At 47.9% G+C, this 27,803-nt stretch overlaps 3 non-coding genes across 3 annotated transcripts; all 3 read right to left on the bottom strand.

The window, feature by feature from the left end:
* Positions 1-4,037: 4,037 nt before the first annotated feature.
* On the bottom strand, positions 4,038-7,441 carry LOC149574626 (25S ribosomal RNA). The gene has a single exon (XR_016361002.1). It is a non-coding gene; the product is annotated as a 25S ribosomal RNA (ribosomal RNA).
* An 87-nt stretch (positions 7,442-7,528) lies between these two features.
* LOC149574625 (5.8S ribosomal RNA) lies at positions 7,529-7,682 on the bottom strand. The gene has a single exon (XR_016361266.1). It is a non-coding gene; the product is annotated as a 5.8S ribosomal RNA (ribosomal RNA).
* Positions 7,683-8,295: 613 nt separating this feature from the next.
* On the bottom strand, positions 8,296-10,106 carry LOC149574624 (18S ribosomal RNA). The gene has a single exon (XR_016360655.1). It is a non-coding gene; the product is annotated as an 18S ribosomal RNA (ribosomal RNA).
* Positions 10,107-27,803: the final 17,697 nt, after the last annotated feature.

Raw genomic sequence — 27,803 nt, 5'->3', positions numbered from 1 at the left:
GCCAGATCAGGTCGATAAAAATGGCTAAGCCAGATCGGGTTGCCCAGCATGGCTCGCCCAGATCAGGTTGGCTAGCATGGCTCGGCCACCATTTTTTGCCAAGAGCTTTCGATATTAAAGCTCCCATGTAGCCGCAATAAGTACACCATCACAAATTGCTAGAGCGCCGAGCACACATAGAAAATTGCCATTATACCAAGCAACGTCGGAGTGCTAGACAAGGGTTCACGTTTAGATCAGGTTTTAAAATCACCAAAAATACAAAATGCCATGGATCGGCAATCGCTGCCTCACCTTTTCCAAAATTGAGTCATCGGAAAACATGATCTAAAGGAGAGCCGAGAAAAAGCACTGAGATCACTTCATGCCCCTTTCATTGATTCAACATTAGCATACACCATTTGAAAACCCAAGAATCCGATCTGCCTAGACACCAATGTTGAATCAATGAAAGGGGCATGGGAGAGGCTCACGGCAACAACCTCTCCTATATAAGCTATTAGTGAGAGGCTTGCTCTACATTAGAAATCTATGATAGCATGGACAACTCCCTTAAAAATCCAATTCAATGAAAAATGTGACCAAACAGCCATCCACGATACCGTTTTTGGAGCTTGGCTAGATCGGGTTGGCCAGCATGGCTTGCCAAGATTAGCTCGGCTAGAGCGGCTCACCTAGATTGGGTCAGCCAGAATGGCTCGCCCAGATCGGCTCGGCCAGCATGGCTCAGCCAGAATGGCTCGGCCAGATTGGGTCGGCCAGCATGGCTCGCCCAGATCGACTCGGCCAGGCTGGCTCGCCCACCATTTTTCAAGCACACTACCTCCCCTATATAAGCTATTAGTGCATGCCTTACTCTACATTAGAAATGTACATTTAGTGCACAAGTACCTTAAAACCCAATTCAATGAAAAATGTGACCAAACAACCATCCACGACACCATTTTTGGAGCTTGGCCAGATCGGGTTGGCCAGCATGGCTCGCCCAGATCGGCTCGCTCAAAACAACTCGCCTAGATTGGGTCGGCCAACATGGCTCGCCCAGATTGGGTCGGCCAGCATGGCTCGCCCAAATTGGCTCGGCCAGCATGGGTCAGCCAGAACAGCTCGGCCAGATCAAGTCGACCAGCATGGCTCGCCCAGATCGGCTAGGCCAGGCTGGCTCGCCCACCATTTTTCAAGCACACTACCTCCCCTATATAAGCTATTAGTGCAAGCCTTACTCTACATCAGAAATGTACATTCAGTGCACAAGTACCTTAAAACCCAATTCAATGAAAAATGTGACCAAACAGCCATCCACGACACCATTTTTGGAGCTCGATCAAATCAGGTCGGCCAACATGGCTCACCCAGATCAGCTCGGCCAGAATGGCTCATCCAAATCGGCTCAGCCAGCATGGCTCACCCAGATCAGCTCGGCCAGCATGGCTCAGCCAGATCGGGTCGGCCAGCATGGCTCGTCCAGATTGGCTCAGCTAGGCTGGCTCGCCCACCATTTTTAAAGCACACTACCTCCCCTATATAAGCTATTAGTGCAAGCCTTACTCTACATCAGAAATGTACATTTAGTGCACAAGTACCTTAAAACCTAATTCAATGAAAAATGTGACTGAATAGCCATCTATGACCCCATTTTTCATGCGGTTGTCAACGGAGAAAAAGATTGGCATTGGTTAGGTGATTTGATTATATCAGTCAGGGGGGTAAATTGATGAATTTTTTGAGATCGACTAGAATGGCTCAACGACCATTTTATATCGGAAGCTACCCGATTTGAGAATTATGACTCAAGTAGAATGGCTCGGGTACCCATTTTATGAACTTAAAGAGTTGACTTGGTGGGCTGACCTAGTAGGGTGACTTGATGAACAAACTTAAAGAGTCGACTTGGTGAGAGTACTTGGTGGGCCGACCTAGCAAGGTGACTTGATGAACTAACTTAAAGAGTCGACTTGGTGAGAGTACTCGGTGGGCTGCCCTGGTCATGTGACTTGATGAACGAACTTAAAGAGTCAACTTGCTGGGCTGACTTGGTTGGGTGACTTGATGAATGAACTTAAAGAGTTGAATCGGTGGGTCGAACTAGCGGGATGACTTGGTGAGAGTACTTGGTGTGCTGACGTAGTAGGGTGACTCGATGAATGAACTTAGAGAGTCAACTTTGCGAGAGTGCTTGGTGGGTCAAACTGGCGGGGTGACTTGATGAACGAACTTAAAGAGTCAACTTGGTGAGAGAACTTGGTGGGCCGAGCTGGCGGGGTGAATTGACGAACTAACCTAAAGAGTCAACTTTTTGAGAGTACTTGGTGGGCTGACCTGGCGGGGTGACTTGATGACCAAACTTAAAGGGTTGACTTGGTGAGAGTACTTGGTGGGCCGACTTGGCAGAGCGACTTGATGAACGAACTTAGAGAGTTGACTTTGTGAGAGTACTTGGCGGGGTTGCTTGATGAACAAACCTAAAGAGTTGACCTGGTGAGAGTACTTGGTGGGCCGACCTGGCAAGGTGACTTGATGAGCAAACTTAAAGAGTCAACTTGGTGAGAGTACTTGGTGGGGTGACCTAGCGAGGTGACTTGATGAATAAACTTAAAGAGTCGACCTTGTGGGCTGACTTGGCAGATTGACTTCATGAACGAACTTAAAGAGTCCACTTGGTGGGCCGACCTGGCGAGGTGACTTGATGAAAGAACTTAAAGAGTCGACTTGGTGAGAGTAATTTGTTGGCTGACCTGGCAGGGTGACTTGATGAATGAACTTAAAGAGTCAACTTGGTGGGGTGACTTGATTAATGCACTTGAAGGGTCGACTTGGTGGGGTGACTCTATGGACAGACCTAAAGAGTTGAATTGGTGAGAGTACTTGGTGGGGCGACTTGATGAAAAAACTTAAAGAGTTGACTTGGTGAGAGTACTTGGTGGGGTGAATTGATGAGCGCACTTGAAGAATCGACTTGGTTAAAGTACTTGGTGGGGTGACTTGATGAACAGACTCAAAGATTCAACTTGCTGAGAGTACTTGGTGGCTTGACTTGATGAGCATACTTAAAGAGTCCACTTGGTGAGAGTACTTGGCAAGGTGAACTGATGAACGAACTTAAAGAATCGACTTGGTGGGAGTACTTGGTTGGCCGAACTGGTACTTGTTCTGGTGACTTGATGAACAGACTTAAAGAGTCGACTTGGTGGGGTCACTTGATGAAAGGACTTAAAGAGTTGACTTGGTGAGAGTACTTGGTGGGGTGACTTGATGAAAGAACTTAAAGGGTCGACTTGGTGAGAGTACTTGGCAGGGTGAACTGATGAATGGACTTAAAGATTCGACTTGGTGGGAGTACCTGGTGGGGTGACTTGATGAAGGGACATAAAGAGTCGACTTGGTGAGAGTACTTGTTCTGGTGACTTGATGAACGGACTTAAATAGTTGACCTGGTGGGGTGACTTGATGAAAGGACTTAAAGAGTCAACTTGGTGAGAGTACTTGGTGGGGTGACTTGATGAACGCACTTGAAAAATTGACCTGGTTAGAGTACTTGGTGGGGTGAATTGATGAACGGACTCAGAGAGTCGACTTGGTGAGAGTACTTGGTAGCTCGACTTGATGAGAAGACTTAAAGAGTCAACTTGGTGAGAGTACTTGGCGGGGTGAACTGATGAACAGACTTAAAGAGTCGACTTGCTAGGAGTACTTGGTGGGGTGACTTGATGAACGAACTCAAAGAGTCAACTTGGTTAGAGTACTTGTTCTAGTGACTTGATGAACGGACTTGAAGAATTGGCACCTGGGAGAGTTTTCCTGCCCTCGCAAAAAATTGCAAACCCCACCCGCTCAAAATTTTGCACTTGGAAGATTTTCCTGCACTCGCACAAATTGCAAACCCCACCCGCCGGGAATTTGGCACCTGAGAGATTGTTACGAGCTCGCAAGAAAAAACCTTGCAAACCCCACGCCCACCTGGAATTTGACACTTGGGAGATTTTCTCGCCCTCGTGCAAATTAGAAACCCCACCCACCTCAGAGTCAAAAAAAGTTTTACGAATCGAGGTGACAGAGGGCTGAATCTCAGTGGATCATGGCAGCAAGGCCACTCTGCCACTTACAATACCCCATCGCTTATTTAAGTCATCTGCAAAAGATTCTTCTCGCCAATTGATTGAAATTAATATCCAAGGTTGCTCCAATGGGCTAGTGCGCCGATTGGAGATGGCCAATGACACAGGCCCCTGGGATTGCAAGAGCACCCCTACTGTGGGTCGCGATGCAGCCGGAGAGAGATATGCATCGCATCTAGTGTGGATTCTGACTTAGAGGCGTTCAGTCATAATCCAACACATGGTAGCTTTGTGCCACTAGCTTTTCAACCAAGCGTGATGACCAAATGTGTGAATCAACAGTTCCTCTTGTACTAAGTTGAATTACTATCACGACGCAGATCATCAGTAGGGTAAAACTAACCTGTCTCACGACGGTCTAAACCCAGCTCACGTTCCCTATAGGTGGGTGAACAATCCAACACTTGGTGAATTTTACTTCACAATGATAGGAAGCGCCAACATCGAAGGATCAAAAAGCAACGTCGCTATGAACGCTTGGCTGCCACAAGCCAGTTATCCTTGTGGTAACTTTTCTGACACCTCTAGCTTCAAATTCTAAAAGTCTAAAGGATCGATAGGCCACGCTTTCATGGTTTGTATTCATACTGAAAATCAAAATCAAATGAGCTTTTACCCTTTTGTTCCACACGAGATTTCTATTCTCGTTGAGCTCATCTTAGGACACTTGCGTTATCTTTTAACAGATGTGCCACCCCAGCCAAACTCCCCACCTGACAATGTCTTCCGCCCGGATCAGCGTGCCTAGACGCACCTTAAGGCCAAAAATAGGGGCATTTCCCTATCTTTGCCTCGCAAAATAAGTAAAATAACATTAAAAGCAGTGGTATTTCACTTGCGCCCGAGAGCTCCCACTTATTCTACACCTCTCAAGTCATTTCACAAAGTCGGACTAGAGTCAAGCTCAACAGGGTCTTCTTTCCCCGCTGATTTTGCCAAGCCCATTCCCTTGGTTGTGGTTTCGCTAGATAGTAGATAGGGATAGTGGGAATCTCATTAATCCATTCATGCATGTCACTAATTAGATGATGAGGCATTTGGCTACCTTAAGAGAGTCATAGTTACTCCCGCCATTTACCCGCGCTTGGTTTAATTTCTTCACTTTGACATTCAGAGCACTGGGCAGAAATCACATTGCATCAGCATCCGTAGGGACAATCACAATGCTTTGTTTTAATTAAACAGTCAGATTCCCCTTGTTCGTACCAGTTCTGAGTCGACTGTTTGCCGCCTAGGGAAAGCCCTCCGAAGGGGGTGTCCTGCGTCCGTCGCCTGATCGGCATGCGACAGCCCGCCCTCGCCGTAGGAGCAGCTCGAGCAGGCTGCCAATAGCCCAGGAGTTTGGGGCATAGACCCCTAGGCCCAGCCCTCAGAGCCAATCCTTTTCCTGAAGTTACAGATCCATTTTGCCAACTTCCCTTACCTACATTGTTCTTTTGACCAGAGGTTGTTCACCTTGGAGACCTGATGCGGTTATGAGTACGATCGGGCATGAGCGGTACTCGATCCTCTAGATTTTCAAGGGTTGCCAAAGGCGCATCGAACACCGCAGGATGTGCGGTGCTCTTCCAGCTGCTGGACCCTATCTCCGGTTGAACCGATTTCAAGGTGGGCAGGCTATTAAAAAGAAAAGATAACTCTTCCTGAGGCCCTCGCCGACGTCTCCAAATTTCCTAACGTTGTCGTCCTCCGCCACATCCCGATTCAGGAATATTAACCTGATTCCCTTTCGATGATCGTGCAAAGTGCACCCTTGAAATAGGGTTTCCCCATCTCTTAGGATTGACTAACCCATGTCCAAGTGCTGTTCACATGGAACCTTTCCCCACTTCAGTCTTCAAAGTTCTCATTTGAATATTTGCTACTACCACCAAGATCTGCACCGGGGGCTGGTCCACCCAGGCACACGCCCAAGGTTTCACAACAACCCCCATGTCCTCCTATAATTTCAGAGCCTGGCACTTGCCCCGACGACTGAGTATAGGTTGCGCGCTTCAGCGCCATCCATTTTCAGGGCTAGTTGATTCGGCAGGTGAGTTGTTACACACTCCTTAGCAGATTTCGACTTCCATGACCACTGTACTGCTATCTTAATCAACCAACACCCTTTGTGGGATCTGGGTTAGCACGCAATTTTGCACTGTAACTCGACTTTCGGTTCATCCCGCATCGCCAGTTCTGCTTACCAAAAATAGCCCACTTGGAGCTCGCAATTTCGTGGTGCGGCTCAACAGAGTAGCCGCGACAACTTACCTATTTAAAGTTTGAGAATAGGTCGAGGGCGTTACACCCCCGATGCCTCTAATCATTTGCTTTACTTGATAAAACTCGCACGTGAGCTCCAGCTATCCTGAGGGAAACTTCAAAGGAAACTAGCTACTAGATGGTTTGATTAGTCTTTCGCCCCTATACCCAAGTCGAACGAATGATTTGCACATCAGTATCACTGCGGGCCTCCACCAGAGTTTCCTCTGGCTTCGCCCTGCTCAGGCATAGTTCACCATCTTTTGGGTCCCAACAGGTGTGCTCGCACTCGAACCCTTCATAGAAGATCAGGGTCGGTCGGTGGTGCACCCCCCGAGAGGGGATCTCGCCAGTCAGCTTCCTTGTACCTCACGGATTTTCCCAACCCCCCAACTCGCACACATGTTAGACTCCTTGGTCCGTGTTTTAAGACAGGTCGGATGGAAAGCCTATTGGCCAGCGCCATGAGCGCACAGGTGCCCGAGAGCCCATCGTAAAGGTGCACTCTTCGCTCCTCGACCACCGTAACGGAATTATTTGTGCGACCAGAAGGTTGCGCTTGTGCTGTCGCGATAGCCTGTGTTGGTACATCCCCCTTACCGAGCGGCGGACTGGCTCACACCGTTCCGCATCTAACCGGGGCACATCGCTGGCCTCCATCTGCTTCCCTCTCGGCAATTTCAATTACTCTTTAACTCTCTTTTCAAAGTCCTTTTCATCTTTCCCTTGCAGTACTTGTTCGCTATCGATCTCTCGCCCGTATTTAGCCTTGGATAGAATTTACCACCCGATTAGGGCTGCATTCCCAAACAACCCGACTCATCGACAGCGCCTTGTGGTGCGACAGGGTCTGGGCCCGACGGGGCTCTCACCCTCTCCGGCGCCCCCTTCCAGGGGACTTGGGCCTGGTTCGTCGCTAAGGATGCTTCTACAAACTACAATTCGACAGTCGCGGTCGTCGATTTTCATGCTGGGATCTTCCTGGTTCGCTCGCCGTTACTAGGGGAATCCTGGTAAGTTTCTTTTCCTCCGCTTATTGATATGCTTAAACTCAATGGGTACTCACACCTAACTTGGGGATGCAGTAGAGATGCAGCAATGCCCGCACTGCAGTGGGCCGTTGAGCCCAGAATAAAGTTCCTCGCTGGGGAGGGCAAAATTTTTTAGTGCGACACCCAAGCAGACATGCCCTTGGTCGAGGCCTCGGAAGCAACTTGCATTCAAAGACTTGATGATTCACGGGATTCTGCAATTCACACTAAGTATCGCATTTCGCTACATTCTTCATCGTGGTGAGAGCCGAGATATCTGTTGCTGAGAGTCATGATTTTGTTTTGCTTTTGTCTTTCAACGACCCAAGCGCGCTGGCTTGTGCTTCGTTCTTTGGATTTCTTAGGTGCGTGATGCACCCGTGTGTTGGGTGTTGACACATCCTGAACCCCAAGCACCCAATGGGTGTGACAAGGAACGTTGTGGTGTGTCCCTGCCGCATCACCTCGCAAAGGTGGGAGGTGACGCATGGGAGAGCTATGTCAGCAGACGGGGCCCTTGCCCTGCAAATCATGCGAGTGCACCCATCCTAAACATAGAACACTCCAAGCGACGAGTCAACACACCTGGGCAAGGCAACGGGGGGTTGCGGTAGGCAGTCTCGACTTGCCGCCATCAAAATGATGGATTCCGAGCACAGCGCCGCGCACGTGATCAGACCATGAAATCCTAATCCAGATTGCATCTGAGTCTCTTCTTCACCTCGCGGGGAATCCACGCTTTCGATCATGGGCATTCGATGTGACCCTCAACCTCGACAGTGCTGGACCCATAGCTTGGCCATCTAGCACATCGCTGCAGGGCCGAGTCTCCGCACGTCGCTGAGATTTCAAGGGCGGGGAGGAGGCCAGCTCCATCCCCTACACGATTCAAGGTCTCGAACTAACAATCATCCTATCGCAGGTTCACCTACGGTAACCTTGTTACGACTTCTCCTTCCTCTAAATGATAAGGTTCAGTGAACTTCTCGCGATGTCTCCGACAGGAACCGCCATCGTCGCCGTGATCTGAACACTTCACTGGATCATTCAATCGGTAGGAGCCACGGGCAGTGTGTACAAAGGGCAGGGACGTAGTCAACGCGAGCTGATGACTCGCGCTTACTAGGAATTCCTTGTTGAAGATCAATAATTGTAATGGTCTATCCCCATCACGATGCAATTTGAGAAGATTTCCCAAACCTTTCGGCCCAGGGAGAGAAACTCGTTGTTTGCATCAGTGTAGCGTGCATGTGGCCCAGAACATCTAAGGGCATCACAGACCTGTTATTGCCTCAAACTTCCATGGCCTAGGAGGCCATAGTCCCTCTAAGAAGCTAGTCGTGAAGGGGAACCTTTGCGTAGCTAGTTAGCAGGCTGAGGTCTCATTCGTTAATGGAATTAAACAGACAAATCGCTCCACCAACTAAGAACGGCCATGCACCACCACCCATTGAATCAAGAAAGAGCTCTCAATCTGTCAATCCTTACTATGTCTGGACCTGGTAAGTTTCCTCGTGTTGAGTCAAATTAAGCCCCAGGCTCCACTCATAGTGGTGCCCTTCCGTCAATTCCTTTAAGTTTTAGCCTTGCGACCATACTCCCCCCAGAACCCAAACACTCTGATTTCTCAGAAGGTGCTGGCGGAGTCCTTAGAGAAACATCCACCGATCCTTGGTCGGCATCATTTATGGTTGAGACTAGGATAGTATCTGATCATCTTCGAGCCCCCAACTTTCGTTCTTGATTAATGAAAACATCCTTGGAAAATGCTTTCGCAGTGGTTCGTCTTCCATAAATCCAAGAATTTCACCTCTGACAATGAAATACGAATGCCCCTGACAGTCCCTATTAATCATTACTCTGGGCCCGAAGGACAATGGAACAAGACCAGACTCCTATCGCGTTATTCCATGCTAATGTATTCAAAGCGTAGGCTTTCTTTGAGCACTCTAATTTTTTCAAAGTAATGGTGCTGAAATTGTGACCCAGCCAATTAAGGCCAGGAACACGCTGCCGGTAGAAGGGACGCGAGGGCCAGTGCACACCCAGAAGGCAGACCGACCGTGATGACCCAAGGTCCAACTACGAGCTTTTTAACTGCAACAACTTAAATACACGCTATTGGAGCTAGAATTACCGCGGCTGCTAGCACCAGACTTGCCCTCCAATGGATCCTCATTAAGGGATTTATATTGTACTCATTCCAATTACTAGACTCGATGAGCCCAGTATTGTTATTTATTGTCACTACCTCCCCATGTCAGGATTGGGTAATTTGCACGCCTGCTACCTTCCTTGGATGTGGTAGCCATTTCTCAGGCTCCCTCTCTGGAATTGAACCCTAATTCTCTGTCACCCATCACCACCATGGTAGGCCTCTATCCTACCATCAAAAGTTGATAGGGCAGAAATTTGAATGAAGCGTCGCCAACACAAAGGCCGTGCGATCCGTTGAGTTATCATGAATCACTAGAATAGCAGGCGAGCTCGCGCTGACCTTTTATCTAATAAATGCATCCCTTTCGAGAGTCAGGATTTGGTGCATGTATTAGCTCTAGAATTACTATAGTTATCCGAGTAGCAAAGTACCATCAAAGAAACTATAACTAATTTAATGAGCCATCTGCAGTTTCATAGTTCAAAATAGTTCATACTTAGACATGCATGGCTTAATCTTTAAGACAAGCATATGACTACTGGCAGGATCGACCAGGTAGCTTCTAAAAACAAGGGGACCCCCAAGACCTACTACAACCAAGGGATGCCCGCCGTGATGGGAAACCAAAATTTGCATTCACTCCATCATGCATCCAAACATAATCCGCCGCACAAGCAACAAGAATGACATTCACAACACATGCAGGACTCGTAATGCTCAAAGATTTCACACAAGAGAAAAGTGTCCCATCATCGACTGGAGAGGGCCAAACAGGGAGCCTCGGTTCACAGGCACCTAGGAAGAACATCCTGTACGGAACCCTTTACCCTCGAACTCGCTGTCGCCACTACTCGGAAAGAAGCCTCGAGTCTGTACAAGATGCATCGTGCATGTAGCCACTTCAATTGTAAGGCCACTCAGAGACATCCATTTCCTAGGCATATGCCTCCTACATGCCTATTGAGGTGCACCCACACAGATAAAATCCTTCTCGATCACAACAATTTTTTTCCCACGACGAAGAGCTGGTTGCTAAAGTGCCAACGGAGACCACCGTGCTGAAGGGTGAAGGGTCGTATGAGTCAAAAACATCACTAGTTATGCGATTGGCGGGGGCATCACTGTGCACACGACCACCTCAATTATAAGGCTGCTCAAGGGCATCGTGTATAACACCCCCTCTGCACATTTATAGGTGATGAGAGCCTGCCCACATACACGGACATGTCTAACCTCTTGAAAATTTCTCCTTTCCCAGCACAGCCTCACTATCCATTCCCCATGACACATGATCTGCCAGCGCAGGTATAGAAAAGTTCCTACAGGTAAACACTCACACTAGCATTGTTGGACAAGCTTGAATCTCATGCACATGCACATATCGAAGAACTGCATCGCGAGGGAACCCACCCTCGAGCACCCACATCTTGGCAAAAAGCATTCATGCGATTTCTTCCCCTAAACAGACACGTTGGGCCTGCACTTGTCGGAGCATTGCAAAGACGAGCACTCTGGTTTGCAGGAGCCTGAGAAGAACATCTCGTATGAAACTCGTTCCCCCAAAATGCTAGAATCACAAATGCTCGCATTGGAGTCATAATGCAAAGATGTACACCACGCACGTGACCGAGTAAGGACACTCAGAGACATCCATTTCCTAGGCATATGCCCCCTACACGCTTTTTGGTGCACCCTATACAAACGGCCATACTTCAACAAGCCCTCCCAGAATTTTGCATCTAAAGAGAGATGAAGCGCCTTGGGCTTTTTTTCCACACAATGCAAGCACTGAATGCTCTCTTTAGGGGGGAGCTGAAGAGTTATCTCCCACAGAACTCATGAGCCGCAGCCATTCGGATCGCACAGGGTAGGACAGGGCATGGAGAGTTTCCGCATCCAAACAAAAATTATTGGTAAAGCTCTACGCTTCTACTAGCCCAGACCACAAAGGCTATCACGATAGTGAAATGCACTTCTGTAGGATGAGACAGTGAAGAGGCAAGCATGCACTGAGAATGCACTAGCGAATAAATTATGTGGCAACCAAACCTTTCGCTGGCCCCCCTCTCAATCCCAAGGCTCTACCAATCAGCAAAAACTTAGGGTGGAGAGTGGACCCTTGATGAAATTAGGGACATTGAGCAATGCACCCGTGTAACCATCTCTTTCCTTCTTTCCGTCTGGGCAAGATAAAAATGCAATGATAGAACGTGCCATTGAGACAGAGCCCTTGGCTAAAAGATACAACTCCATGCACACTCAGCAACAAGCGCATCTTAGAATCGAACACCAAATGTGCAGTGTGTTGCAAGCCATGCAGACACCTACATATAGGGTATATCCAACAAAACAAAGTGACAAGTACTTCCCACCAGCTCCACCATTACGATTACCGAATGGGATATACTCACCGCCACAGATTAATGACCATCATAACCATCTCGAAATAGATACAAGCACATCAAGCTTCATCCGATCAACTAGATGAATTTCACCTTGAAGGGGCCCAATCCAAAAGTTTCGGAGGTCACCTCCTGGAACTCTCAAGAACAAGGCCCATCTTACATGCAAACTTTTCTATTGCACAAACATAGGTTGCAATTAAAGAGAAATTGGAAGGCCGTCACAATGGCCCGAGGCCAATGCTCTGACTAAGTCAATTTTCTCTTGCAATCACCATGCCACCGTTCACAGAGAGATCTCCCCATTCACTTGTGATGCGATGCACAATCCAAGTGCTAGACGCGAGCTCTCCCTAGAAAGGCCACTTTCCAAAGCATCCCCCGATGACACATTGGAATGACAACCGCTGTCGAACCATTCCCAATGTTGTGCCGGTCGAGTTGGCATAGAGGTGACCTTGGGGAGTTCCCGCGTAGAAATCGGTATGTGCTTTTGTACCCATCTCTCACAAAGACCAATGTTAGCTGTGAACAAATTTGGAATCCAAGGGCTCGCATCCATCGATATCGTCGGCACTGGATCTATATACAAAGGCCACGGAGAGGTTTCAAGAAGAGAAGTCCCCCTGCTCACTCGCACAAACATCCCAAATTCTAGACACAAGCTCCCACCCTTAGCATCGCTCTCCAGATCACCACAATGGCACATTGGAATGACAACCACTGTCGAACAACTCCCAAAATTGTGGCAATGGAGTGAGAGAGAAGAGCAGCTTTGGTGAGAGGCACATAGCAAACGGGCTGCTCCTTCATTCCCCTCAAATATATAGATCCGATGTCGCAAATTTTGTTTGGAATCCAAGGTGCATTCGTCCTTGCCCACACGAGCAATGGCTCTTCTGATTGAATGGCCACAGGGAGCTTTCAATAATAAAGGCTCCCTTGTCACTCGTGATGCGCAGTCCAACTACTAGACGATGGCTCGCCCTTCAGATCGCTGCCCAGGCAACCACCACAATGGCACCATTGGAATGACAACCACTGCCAAACCATTCCAAAAATTTTGTGCCAAAGAAGTTGTTGCGAAGAGAACAACTCTGGGGAGAGAGCACTTGCATAGAAAAATCGGGATGGCTTCACGGCCCTTCCAATAGAAACGATGCTGGTGCCAATATTCAAAATCCGAATAACGTGTCTTTCTCAAACACTAGCACCGATTCTATTGGGGAGGGTCACCGAGAGCTTTTTTTATCAAAGCTTCCCATTGTAGCCGCGATAGGCACACAAAAATTTTTGCTAGAGTGCCAAGCACCCACCTCATGGCTAGAGACAAGGGCTCGCCATTAGATCAACTTCAAAATCGCAGAACAGACGCACTGTAGAATGGCAACCGTTGTGAAATCTCTTCCATAATTATGTCGATCGAGTGATCGAAGAAGGGCTGGCAAGCACTGCCAAAACTTTCTCCAAAATTGCACCAACTGAGTGACAAGATAACATGATCTAAAGGAGAGTCTAGGAATAGCACCCTCGAGCGTGGGCTTCATGCCCCTCTAATTGATTCAACGTCGGCGTCCACCGTTTCAAAATCTGACATATCCATCCGCCCTGACAGCGGCGTTGAATCAATGAGGGGGGCATGGGAGAGGCTCGCAGCAACCACCTCTCCCATTGTAGCTGCAATAGGCACGCAAAATTTTTTGCTAGAGCGCCAAAAAACCCACCTCATGGCTATAGACAAGGGCTCACCATTAGATCAACTTCAAAATCGCAGAATAGACGCGGTGTAGAATGGCAACCGCTACCAAGTCTCTTCTGTAATTGCGTCGGTTGAGTGATCGAAGAAGGTGATCTAAGAGAGGGTCCAAGCATAGGAATGTTTTGGGGGATTCGCGCTGATCGCATAAATTTATGCAACACCCGAGCAACACCGGACGGAGGTGCTAGACGAGGGCTCCCATTTTAGATCAAGTTTTAAAATCACCAAGTAGACGCGATGAGGGCTGGCAATGGCTGCCAAACCTTTTTCTAAAATTGCACTAGCTGAGTGACAAGAAAACATGATCTAAAGGAGATTCCAGGTATAGCATGCACAAGGGTGGGCTTCATGCCCCTCTAATTGATTCAACATCGGCATCCACCATTTCAAAATCTGACATATCCATCCGCCCTGACAGCTACGTTGAATCAATGAGGGGGGCACAGGAGAGGCTCGTGGCAACCACCTCTCCCATTGTAGCCACGATAGGCATGCAAAAAATTTTGCTAGAGCGCCAAGCACCTACCTCATGGCTATAGACAAGGCCTCGCCATTAGATCAACTTCAAAATCACAGAATAGACGCGGTGTAGAATGGCAACTGCTGCTAAGTCTCTTCCCTAATTGCGTCGGTCGAGTGATCAAAGAAGGTGATCTAAGAGAGGGTCCAAGCATAGGAATTCATTGGGGGATTTGAGCCGAAGGCATAAATTTATGCAATACCTGAGCAACACGGGACAGAGGTGCTAGAAGAGGGCTCCTGTTTTAGATCGAGTTTTAAAATCACCAAGTAGACGCGGTGAGGGCTGGCAACCACTGCCAAACCTTTTTCTAAAATTGCGCCAGCTGAGTGACAAGAAAACATGATCTAAAGGAGAGTCCAAGAATAGTACGCTAGAGGGTGGGCTTCATGCCCCTCTAATTGATTCAACGTCGACGTCCACCGTTTTAGAATCTGACATATCCATCCGCCCTGACAGCGGCATTGAATCAATGAGGGGGGCATAGGAGAGGCTCGTGGCAACAACCTCTCCCATTGTGGCCGCGATAGGCACGCAAAAAATTTTGCTAGAGCACCAAGCACCCACCTCATGGCTATAGACAAGGGCTCGCCATTAGATCAACTTCAAAATCGCAGAACAGACGCGGTGTAGAATGGCAACCGTTGCCAAGTCTCTTCCGTAATTGTATTAGTCGATTGATCAAAGAAGGTGATCTAAGAAAGGGCCCAAGCGTAGGCATTCATTGGGGGATTCGTGCCGATGGCATAAATTTATGCAATAGCCGAGCAACTCCAGACGGAGGTGCTAGACGAGGGCTCCCATTTTAGATCGAGTTTTAAAATCACCAAGTGGACGTAGTGAGGGCTAGCAAGTGCTGCCAAACCTTTCTCCAAAATTGCACCAACTGAGTGACAAGAAAACATGATCTAAAGGAGAGTCCCAGAATAGCACCCTCGAGGGTGGGCTTCATGCCCCTCTAATTGATTCAATGTCGGCGTCTACCGTTTCAAAATCCGACATATCCATCTGCCCTGACAGCAGCGTTGAATCAATGAGGGGGGCACGAGAGAGGCTCGTGGCAACCACCTCTCCCATTGTAGCCATGATAGCATGCAAAATTTTTTGCTAGAGTGCCAAGCAACCACCTCATGGCTAGAGACAAGGGCTCGCCATTAGATCAACTTCAAAATTGCAGAACAGACGCGGTGTAGAATGGCAACCACTGCCAAGTGTCTTCCATAATTGCGTCAGTCGAGTGATCGAAGAAGGTGATCTAAGATCAGGTCCAAGAATAGGCATTCATTGGGGGATTCACACCGATGGCATAAATTTATGCAATACTTGAGCAACACCGGATGGAGGTGCTAGACGAGGACTCCCGTTTTAGATCGAGTTTTAAAATCACCAAGTAGACGCGGTGAGGGCTGGCAAGCGCTGTCAAACCTTTTTCCAAAATTGCATGGGCTGAGTGACAAGAAAACATGATCTAAAGGAGAGTCTAGGAATAGCGCCCTCGAGGGTGGTCTTCATGCCCCTCTAATTGATTCAACGTTGGCGTCCACCGTTTCAAAATCAGACATATCCATCTACCTTGACACCAGTGTTGAATCAATGAGAGGGGCATGGGAGAGGCTCGCGGAAACCACCTCTCCTATATAAGCTATTAGTGCAAGGCTCGTTCTACATTAGAAATTAGTGAACACACCGACAAATGCCTTAAAAATCCAAATCCTTGAAAATTTTGACCAAACAGCCATTCACGACCCAATTTTTTATGAGGTCGAAAGAGGAGCAAAAGATTATCATCGGTTAGGAGATGTGAGTTCATGGAGCCAAGGGACTGAAATGGTCATCGTGCTCTTCCAATCAACTGGATAAATTTCACCTTGAAGGGGCCCAATCCAAAAGTTCCAGAGGTAATCTCCTGGAACTCTCAAGAACAAGGCCCATCTTTACATGCAAACTCTGCTACTGCGCAAACATAGGTTGCAATTAAAGAGAAATTGCAAGGCCATCACAATGGCCCGAGGCCAATGGCTCTGACTAAGTCAATTTTCTCTTGCAATCACCATGCCACCATTCATAGAGAGATCTCCCCATTCACTTGTGACGCGACGCACAATCCAAGTGCTAGATGCGAGCTTGCCCTTGAAAGAAAGACCACTTTCCAAGACATCCCTCGATGACACATTGGAATGACAACCGCTGTCGAACCATTCCCAATGTTGTGCCAATCGAGTTGGCACAGAGGTAACCTTAGGGAGCTCCCGCATAGAAATCGAGATGTGCTTTTGTGCCCATCTCTCACAAAAACCAATGTTAGCTGTGAACAAATTTGGAATCCAAGGGCTCGCATCCATCGATATCGTCACCACTGGGTCTCTATACAAAGGCCATAGAGAGGTTCCGATAAGAGAAGCTCCCCTGCTGACTCGCACAAACATCCCAAATTATAGACACAAGCTCCTTCCCTTAGCATCGCTCTCCAAAAAACCACAATGACACATTGGAACGACAACTTCTATCGAACAACTCCCGAAATTGTGGCAATGGAGTGAGAAAGAAGAGCAACTTTGGGGAGCCACGCATAGCAAACGGGCTACTGCTACTTCATTTCGCTCTTATATAGATCTGACATCATTTATTTCCTTTGGAATCTGAGGCTGCATTCATCCTTGCTCACACAAGCAATGGCTCTTCTAATCGAATGGCCATGGGGAGCTTTCGATAACATAGGCTCCCTTGTCACTCATGATGCGCAGTCCAACTGCTAGACGACGGCTCGCCCTTCAGATCGTTGCCCAGGAAACCACCACAACGGCACCATTGGAATGACAACCGATGCTGAACCATTCTAAAAAATTTCTGCCAAAGAAGTTGTTGCGTAGAGAATGACTCTAGGGAGAGAGCCCTCGCATAGCAAAATCAGGATGGCCTCACGACCCTCCCAATAGAAACGATGCTGGTGCCAATATTCCAAATCTGAATAACGTGTCTTTCGTGAACACCAGTACTGATTCTATTGGGGAGGGTCACTGAGAGCTTTTGTTATAAAAGCTCCCATTGTACCCATGATAGGCACACAAAAAATTGCTAGAGCCCCAAGCACCCACCTCATGGCTAGACAAGGGCTCGCGATTAGATCAACTTTGAAATTGCTGAACAGACGTGCTATGGAATGGCAACTGCTGCCAAGCCTCTTTCGTAATTGCGTTGGTCGAGTGATCGAAGAAGGTGATCTAAGAGAGAGTCCAAGGCTAGGGATTCGTTGGGGGATTTGCGCTGATAGCAAAAATTTATGCAATACCCGAGCAACACCGAACGAAGGTGCTAGACGAGGGCTCTCATTTTAGATCAGGTTTTAAAATCACCAGGTAGACGCGGTGAGGGCTGGGAACCACTGCCAAACCTTTTTCCAAAATTGCACCAGCTGAGTGACAACAAAACAAGATCTAAAGGAGAGTCCAGGAATAGCACCTCGAGGGTGGGCCTCATGCCCCTCTAATTGATTCAACGTCGGTGTCAACCATTTCAAAATTTGACATATCCATCCACCATGACACCGGCGTTGAATCAATGAGGGGGGCACGGGAGAGGCTCGTGGCAACCACCTCTCCCATTGTTGTCGCGATAGGCACGCAAAAAATTGCTAGAGCCCCAAGCATCCACGTCATGGGTAGACAAGGGCTCGCCATTAGATCAACTTCAAAATCACGGAACAGACGCGCTGTAGAATGGCAAGCGCTGCCAAGTCTCTTCCATAATTGCGTCGGTTGAGTGATCGAAGAAGGTGATCTAAGAGAGGGTCCAAGGGTAGGGCATTCGTTGGGGGATTTGCGACGATAGAAAAAATTTATGCAATACCCGAGCAACACCGGACGGAGGTGCTAGACGAGGGCTCCCATTTTAGATCAAGTTTTAAATTCACCAAGTAGACGCGGTGAGGGTTGGCAACCGCTACCAAACCTTTTTCCAAAATTGCGCCAGCTGAGGGACAAGAAAACATGATCTAAAGGAGAGTCCAGGAATAGCACCCTCGAGGGTGGGCTTCATGCCCCTCTAATTGATTCAACGTTGGCGTCCACCATTTCAAAATCCGACATATCCATTCGCCCTGACAGCGGCGTTGAATCAATGAGGGGGGCACGGGAGAGGCTCGCGGCAACCACCTCTCCCATTGTAGCCGTGATAGGAACGCAAAATTTTTTTTGCTAGAGTGCCAAGAACCCACCTCATGGCTATAGACAATGGCTCACCATTAGATCAACTTCGAAATCGCAGAATAGACGTGGTGTAGAATGGCAACCGCTGCCAAGTCTCTTCTATAATTGTGTCGATTGAGTGATCGAAGAAGGTGATCTAAGAGAGGGTCAAAGCATAGGCATTCTTTGGGGAATTCGTGCCGATGGAAAAAATTTATGCAATACCCGAGCAACACCGGATGGAGGTGCTAGATGAGGGCTCCCATTTTAGATCAAGTCTTAAAATCACCAAGTAGATGCAGTGAGGGCTGGCAACCGCTACCAAACCTTTTTTCGAAATTGCGCCAGCTAAGTGACAAGAAAACATGATCTAAAGGAGAGTCCAGGAATAGCACCCTTGAGGGTGGGCTTCATGCACCTCTAATTGATTTAACGTCGACGTCCACCATTTCAAAATCTGACATATCCATCCGCCCTGACAGCGGCATTGAATCAATGAGGGGGGTACAGGAGAGGCTCACGACAACCACCTCTCCCATTGTAGCCACGATAGGCATGCAAAAATTTTTTCTAGAGAGCCAAGCACCCACCTCATGGCTAGAGACAAGGGCTCGCCATTAGATCAACTTTGAAATTGCAGAACAGATGTGGTGTAGAATGGCAACTGCTGCTAAGTCTCTTCTGTAATTGCGTCGATCGAGTGATTGAAGAAGGTGATCTAAGAGAGGGTCCAAGCATAGGCATTCGTTGGGGGATTCATGCCGATGGCATATATTTATGTAATACCCAAGCAACACCAGACAGAGGTGCTAGACGAGGGCTCCCATTTTAGATCAAGTTTTAAAATCATGAAGTAGACGCGGTGAGGGCTGGCAACCACTGCCAAACCTTTTTTCAAAATTGTGCCAGCTAAGTGACAATAAAACATGATCTAAAGGAGTCTCAAGGGTGGGCTTCATGCCCCTCCAATTGATTCAACGTCGGCATCCACCATTTCAAAATCTGACATTTCCATCTGCCTTGACACTGGCATTGAATCAATGAGAGGGGCATGGGAGAGGCTCGCGGAAACAACCTCTCCTATATAAGCTATTAGTGTGAGGCTCACTCTGCATTAGAAATTAGCGAACACACTGACATCTGCCTTAAAAATCCAACTCATTGAAAATTTTGACCTAACAGCCATCCACGACCCAATTTTTTATGAGGTCGTCTAAGGAGCCAAAGATTGTCATAAGTTAGGAGATGTGAATTCATGGAGCCAAGGGACTGAAATGGTCATTGAGCTCATCTAATCAACTGGATGAATTTCACCTTGAAGGGGCCCAATCCAAAAGTTCTAGAGGTCATCTCCTAGAACTCTCAAGAACAAGGCCCATCTTACTTGCAAACTCTGCTACTGCGCAAACATAGGTTGCAATTAAAGAGAAATTGCAAGGCCATCATAGTGGCCCGAGGCCAATGCTCCGACTAAGTCAATTTTCTCTTGCAATCACCATGCCACCATTCACAGAGAGATCTCCCCATTAACTTGTGATGCGATGCACAATCCAAGTGCTAGACGCGAGCTCACCCTTGAAAGGCCACTTTCCAAGACATCCCCTGATGACACATTGGAATGACAACCATTGTTGAACCATTCCCAATGTTGTGCCGATCGAGTTGGCATAGAGGAGACATTAGGGAGCTCTCGCGTAGCAATCGAGATGTGCTTTCGTACCCATCTCTCACAAAAACCAATGTTAGCTGTGAATAAATTTAGAATCCAAGGCTCGTATCCATCGATAACGTCGGCACTGGGTCTATATATTCAAAGGCCACAGAGAGGTTCTGATAAGAGAAGCTCCCTTGCTCACTCGCACAAACATCCCAAATGCTAGACATAAGCTCCCACCCTTAGCATCGCTCTCCAGATCGCCGCAATGACACATTAGAATGACAACCACTATCGAACAACCTCCAAATTTGTGCCGATGGAGTGAGAAAGATGAGCAACTTTTGGGAGCTGCGCATAGCAAACAGGCTATTGCTTCATTCCGCTCTTATATATAGATTTGATGTCATTGATTTCGTTTGGAATCCAAGGCTACATTTGTCCTTGCTCACACAAGCAATGGCTCTTCTCATCGAATGGTCACGGGGAGCTTCCGATTACAAAGGCTCCCTTGTCACCCGTGATGCGCAGCCCAACTGCTAGATGATGACTCGCCCTTCAGATCACTGCCTAGGCAACCACCACAATGGCACCATTGGAACGACAACCACTGCCAAACCATTCCGAAACTTTTTTTGCCAAAGAAGTTGTTGCAAAGAGAATGACTCTGGGGAGAGAGCCCTCGCATAGAAAAATCGAGATGGCTTCATGGCCCTCCCAATAGAAATGATGCTGGTGCCAATATTCCAAATCTGAATAACGTGTCTTTCTCAAACACCAGCACCGATTCTAATGGGTCGATATCGTCGGCACTGGGTCTATATTCAAAGGCCATAGAGAGGTTTCGATAAGAGAAGCTCCACTGCTCGCTTGCGTAAACATCCCCAAATGCTAGATGCAAGCTCCCACGCTTAGCATCGCTCTCCAGATCACCGCAATGACACATTGGAATGACAACCATTGTCAAACAACTCCTGAATTTGTGCCAATGGAGTGACAAACAAGAGCCAGATCGGGTCAACAAAAACGGCTAAGCCAGATCGGGTCGGCCAGCATGGCTCGGCCAGCATTTTTTGCTGAGAGCTTTCGATATTAAAGCTCCCATGTAGCCGCTATAAGTACACCATGAAAAATTTCTAGAGCGCCGAGAACCCATAGAAAATTGCCATTATACCAAGCAACGCCGGAGTGCTAGACAAGGGCTCACGTTTAGATCAAGTTTTTAAATCACCAAAAAGACACGCCATGGATCGACAACCGCTGCCTCACCTTTTCCAAAATTGAGTCATCGGAAAACATGATCTAAAGGAGAGCCGAGGAAAAGCACTGAGATTGCTTCATGCCCCTTTCATTGATTCAACATCAGCATACATCATTTGAAAACCCAACAATCCGATTCGCCTAGACACGAATGTTGAATCAATGAAAGGGGCATGGGAGAGGCTCGCGGCAACAACCTCTCCTATGTAAGCTATTAGTGCGAGGCTCACTCTGCATTAGAAATCTACGATAGCATTGACAACTCCCTTAAAAATCCAATTCAATGAAAAATGTGACCAAATAGCCATCCACGACACCGTTTTTGGAGCTCGCCCAGAATGGCTCGGCCAGCATGGCTCGCCCAGAATGGCTCGGCTAGCATGGCTCGCCTAGATCAGGTTGGCCAGTATGGTGACTTGGTGACTTGGTGAGAGTTCTTGGAACTGTCAAGAACAAAGGCCAATCTTACATGTAAACTCTGCTACTGTGCAAACATAGGTTGCAATTATAGAGAAATTGCAAGGCCATCACAATGGCCCGAGGCCAATGCTCTGACTACTAAGTCAATTTTGTCTTGCAATCGCCATGCTGCCGTTCATAGAGAGATCTCTCGATTCACTTGTGACGACACACAATCCAAGTGCTAGATGCAAGCTCGCCCTTGAAAGGCCGCGTTCCAAGACATCTCGATGACACATTGGAATGACAACCGCTGTAAAACCATTGCCAATGTTGTGCCAATCGAGTTGGCATAGAGGTGATCTTAGGGAGCTCCTGTGTAGCAATCGGGAAGTGTTTTCATACCCTTCTCTCACAAAAACCAATGTTAGCTGAACAAATTTAGAATCCAAGGCTCGTATCCATCGATATCGTCGGTACTGGGTCTATATTCAAAGGCCACGGAGAGGTTCTGATAAGAGAAGCTCCACTGCTCGCTTGCACAAACATCCCCAAATGCTAGACGCAAGCTCCTGCCCTTAGCATCGCTCTCCAGATCACCGCAATGACACATTGGAATGACAACCACTGTCAAACAACTCTCGAATTTGTGTCGATGGAGTGAGAAAGAAGAGCCAGATCGGGTCGATGAAAATGGCTAAGCCAGATCGGGTCCGCCAGCATGGCTCGCCCAGATCGGGTCGGCCAGCATGGCTCGGCCACCATTTTTTGCTGAGAGCTTTCGATATTAAAGCTCCCATGTAGCTGCGATAAGTACACCATGACAAATTGCTAGAGCACCGAACACCCATAGAAAATTGCCATTATACCAAGCAACGCTAGAGTGCTAGACAAGGGTTCACATTTAGATCAAGTTTTTAAATCACCAAAAAGACACGCCATGGATCGGCAACCGCTGCCTCACCTTTTCCAAAATTGAGTCATCGGAAAACATGATCTAAAGGAGAGCCAAGGAAAAGCATCGAGATCGCTTCATGCTCCTTTCATTGATTCAACATCAGGATAAACCGTTTGAAAACCCAACAATCTGATCTGCCTAGACACCAATGTTGAATCAATGAAAGGGGCATGGGAGAGGCTCGCAGCAACAACCTCTCCTATATAAGCTATTAGTGTGAGGCTCGCTCTGCATTAGAAATTTGCGTTAGCACAAACAACTACTTTAAAAATCCAATATAATGAAAAATGTGACCAAACAACCATCCACGACACCATTTTTGGAGCTCAGCTAGATCGGGTCGGCCAGCATGGCTCGCCTAGATCAGCTCGGCCAGAAGGGCTCGGCCAGATCGGGTCGGCCAGCATGGCTCGCCTAGATCGGCTCGGCCAGGCTGGCTCGCCCACCATTTTTCAAGCACACTACCTCCCCTATATAAGCTATTAGTGCAAGCCTTACTCTACATCAAAAATGTACATTCAGTGCACAAGTACCTTAAAACACAATTCAATGAAAAATGTGACCAAACAGCCATCCACGACACCGTTTTTGGAGCTCGGCCAGATCGGGTCGGCTAGCATGGCTCGCCCAAATCGGCTCAGCCAGCATGGCTCACCCAAATCGGCTCGGCTAGCATGGCTTGGCCAGAACGGCTCGGCCAGATCGGGTCGGCCAGCATGGCTCGCCCAGATTGGCTTGGCCAGGCTGGCTTGCCCACCATTTTTCAAGCACACTACATCCCCTATATAACCTATTAGTGCAGGCCTTACTCTACATCAGAAATGTACGTTCAGTGCACAAGTACCTTAAAACCCAATTCAATTAAAAATGTGACCAAATAGCCATCCATGACACCATTTTTGGAGTTCGGCCAGATCGAGTCGGCCAGCATGGCTCGCCCAGATCGGCTCGACCAGCATGGCTCCCCAAGATCAGCTCAGCCAGCATGGCTCGGCCAGAACGGCTCAACTAGATCGGGTCGGCCAGCATGGCTCGCCCAGATCGGCTCGGCCAGGCTGGCTCACCCACCATTTTTCAAGCACACTACCTCCCTTATATAAGCTATTAGTGCAAGCCTTACTCTACATCAGAAATGTACATTTAGTGCACAAGTACCTTAAAACCCAATTCAATGAAAAATGTGACCGAATAGCCATCCACGACCCCATTTTTCATGAGGTTGTCAACGGAGACAAAGATTGGCATTGGTTAGGCGATTTGATTGCATCAGTTAGGGGGGTAAATTGATCAATTTTTGGAGACTGACTAGAATGGCTCGACGACCATTTTATATTGGAAGCTACCCGATTTGAGAATTATGACTCAAGTAGAATGGCTTAGGTACCCATTTTACAAACTTAAAGATTCGACTTGGTGGGCCGACCTGGCAGGGTGACTTGATGAACAAACTTAAAGAGTCAACTTGGTGAGAGTACTTGGTGGGCCGACCTAGCAAGGTGACTTGATGAACTAACTTAAAGAGTTGACTTGGTGAGAGTACTCGATGGGCTGCCCTGGTCACGTGACTTGATGAACGAACTTAAAGAGTCGACTTGGTGGGCCGACTTGGCCGGGTGACTTGATGAACGAACTTAAAGAGTCCACTCGGTGGGTCGAACTAGCGGGATGACCTGGTGAGAATACTTGGTTCGCTGACTTGGCAGGGTGACTCGATGAACGAACTTAGAGAGTCTACTTTGCGAGAGTGCTTGGTGGGTCGAACTGGCAGGGTGACTTGATGAACGAACTTAAAGAGTTAACTTGGTGAGAGAACTTTGTGGGCTGAGCTAGCAGGGTGAATTGACTAACGAACCTAAAGAGTCGACTTTGTGAGAGTACTTGGTGGGCCAACCTGGCGGGGTGACTTGATGACCAAAATTAAAGGGTTGACTTGGTGAGAGTACTTGGTGGGCCAACCTGGCAGAGCGACTTGATGAACGAACTTAGAGAGTCGACTTTGTGAGAGTACTTGGTGGGGTGACTTGATGAACAAACCTAAAGAGTTGACCTGGTGAGAGTACTTGGTGGGCTGACCTGGTGGGGTGACTTGATGAACAAACTTAAAGAGTCGACTTGGTGAGAGTACTTGGTGGGGTGACCTGGCGGGGTGACTTGATGAACGAACTTAAAGAGTTGACCTTGTGGGCTAACTTGGCAGAGTGACTTCATGAATGAACTTAAAGAGTCCACTTGGTGGGCCGACCTGGCGGGGTGAATTGATGAACAAACTTAAAGAGTCGACTTGGTGAGAGTAATTTGTGGGCTGACCTGGCGGGGTGACTTGATGAATGAACTTAAAGAGTTGACTTCATGGGGTGACTTGATGAACGCACTTGAAGGGTCAACTTGGTGGGGTGACTCTATGGACGGACCTAAAGAGTTGACTTGGTGAGAGTACTTGGTGGGGCGACTTGATGAACATACTTAAAGAGTCAACTTGGTGAGAGTACTTGGTGGGGTGACTTGATGAGTGCACTTGAAGAATCGACTTGGTTAGAGTACTTGGTGGGGTGACTTGATGAATGGACTCAAAGATTTGATCTGCTGAAAGTACTTGGTGGCTCGACTTGATGAGCAGACTTAAAGAGTCCACTTGGTGAGAGTACTTGGCGGGGTGAACTGATGAACGGACTTAAAGAATCGACTTGGTGGGAGTACTTGGTTGGCTGAACTGGTGGGGTGACTTGATGAACGGACATAAAGAGTTGACTTGGTGGGAGTACTTGGTTGGAAAAACTAGTACTTGTTCTAGTGACTTGATGAACGGACTTAAAGAGTCGACTTGGTGGGGTCACTTGATGAAAGGACTTAAAGAGTTGACTTGGTGAGAGTACTTGGTGGGTTGACTTGATGAAAGAACTTAAAGGGTTGACTTGGCGAGGTGACTTGGTGAACGGACCTAAAGAGTTGACTCGATGAGAGCACTTGGTGGGGTGACCTGATGAACAGACTCAAAGAGTCAACTTGGTGAGTGTACTTGGTGGCTCGACTTGATGAGCAGACTCAAAGAGTCCACTTGGTGAGAGTACTTGGCGGGGTGAACTGATGAACAGACTTAAAGAGTCAACTTGGTTGGAGTACCTGGTGGGGTGACTTGATGAAGGGACATAAAGAGTCGACTTGGTGAGAGTACTTGTTTTGGTGACTTGATGAACAGACTTAAACAGTTGACCTGGTGGGGTGACTTGATGAAAGGACTTAAAGAGTCGACTTGGTGAGAGTACTTGGTGGGGTGACTTGATGAACGCACTTGAACAATCGACTTGGTCATAGTACTTGGTGCGGTGACTTGATGAACGGACTCAAAGAGTCGACTTGGTGAGAGTACTTGGTAGCTCAACTTGATGAGTAGACTTAAAGAGTCAACTTGGAGAGAGTACTTGGTGGGGTGAACTGATGAATGAACTTAAAGAGTCGAATTGCTGGGAGTACTTGGTGGGCCGACCTAGTGGGGTGACTTGATGAATGGACTTAAAGAGTCAACTTGGTTAGAGTACTTGTTTTGGTGACTTGATGAATGGACTTGAAGAGTCGACATGGTGGGGTGACTTGATGAAAGGACTTAAAGAGTCGACTTGGTGAGAGTACTTGGTGGGGCAACTTGATGAACGGACTTAAAGGGTTGACTTGGTGGGGTGACTTGATCAATGCACTTGAAGGGTTGAGTTGGTGGGGTGACTTGATGAACAGACCTAAACAGTTGACCGGGTGAGAGTACTTGGTGGGGTGACTTGATGAACAGAGTTAAAGAGTCGACTTGGTGAGAGTACTTGGTTGGGTGACTTGATGAAAGCACTTGAAGAATCGACATGGATAGAGTACTTGATGGGGTGACTTGATGAATGAACTTAAAGAGTCAACTTGGTGGGCCAACCTGGCAGGGTGACTTGATGAACGAACTTAGAGAGTCAACTTAGTGAGAGTACTTGGTGACTTGGTGGGCCAACCTGGCCGGGTGACTTGACGAACAAACTTAAAGAGTCCACTTGGTGGGCCGACCTGGCGGGGTGACCTGATGAATGACCCTAAAGAGTCGACTTGGTGAGAGTACTTGGTGGGAAGACATAGCGGGGTGATTTGATGAATGAACTTAAAGAGTCGACTTGGTGAGAGTACTTGGTGGGGTGACTTGATTAACGAACCTAAAGAGTCGACTTGGTGGGCTAACCTGGCAGGGTGACTTGATGAACGAACTTAAAGAGTCGACTTGGTGGGCCGACTTGGCAGAGTGACTTGATGAACACACTTAAAGAGTCAACTTGGTGAGAGTACTTGGTGGGCCGACCTGGCAAGGTGACTTGATGAACTAACTTAAAGAGTCGACTTGGTGAGAGTACTCGATGGGCTGACCTGGTCACATGACTTGATGAATGAACTTAAAGAGTCGACTTGGTGGGCCGACTTGGCTGGGTGACTTGATAAACAAACTTAAAGAGTCAACTTGGTGGGCTGACCTTGCGAGGTGAATTGGTGAGAGTACTTGGTGGGCTGACCTGGCAAGGTGACTCGATGAACGAACTTAGAGAGTCGACTTTGCGAGAGTACTTGGTGGGTTGAACTGGCAGGGTGACTTGATGAACGAACTTAAAGAGTCGACTTGGTGAGAGAACTTGGTGGGCTAAGCTGGTGGGGTGAATTGATGAATGAACCTAAAGAGTCAACTTTGTGAGAGTACTTGGTGGGCCGACCTGGCTGGGTGACTTGATGACCAAACTTAAAGGGTCGACTTGGTGAGAGTACTTGGTGGGCCAACCTGGCTGAGCGACTTGATGAACGAACTTAGAGAGTCGACATTGTGAGAGTACTTGGTGGGGTGACTTGATGAACAAACATAAAGAGTCAACCCGGTGAGAGTACTTGGTGGGCTGACCTGGTGAGAGTACTTGGTGGGCGGACCTAGCGGGGTGACTTGATGAGCAAACTTGAAGAGTCGACTTGAAGAGAGTACTTGGTGGGCTGACCTGGCGGAGTGACTTGATGAATGAACTTAAAGAGTCGACCTTGTGGGCCGAATTGGCAGAGTGACTTCATGAACGAACTTAAAGAGTCCACTTGGTGGGCCAACCTGGCGGGGTGACTT

This window comes from Cupressus sempervirens, chromosome 2, assembly GCF_028749045.1.
Source record: "Cupressus sempervirens isolate cs-2001-9-10 chromosome 2, ASM2874904v1, whole genome shotgun sequence".
Taxonomy (NCBI): Eukaryota; Viridiplantae; Streptophyta; class Pinopsida; order Cupressales; family Cupressaceae; genus Cupressus; species Cupressus sempervirens.
This window is presented reverse-complemented; position numbering and strand designations above follow the sequence as displayed.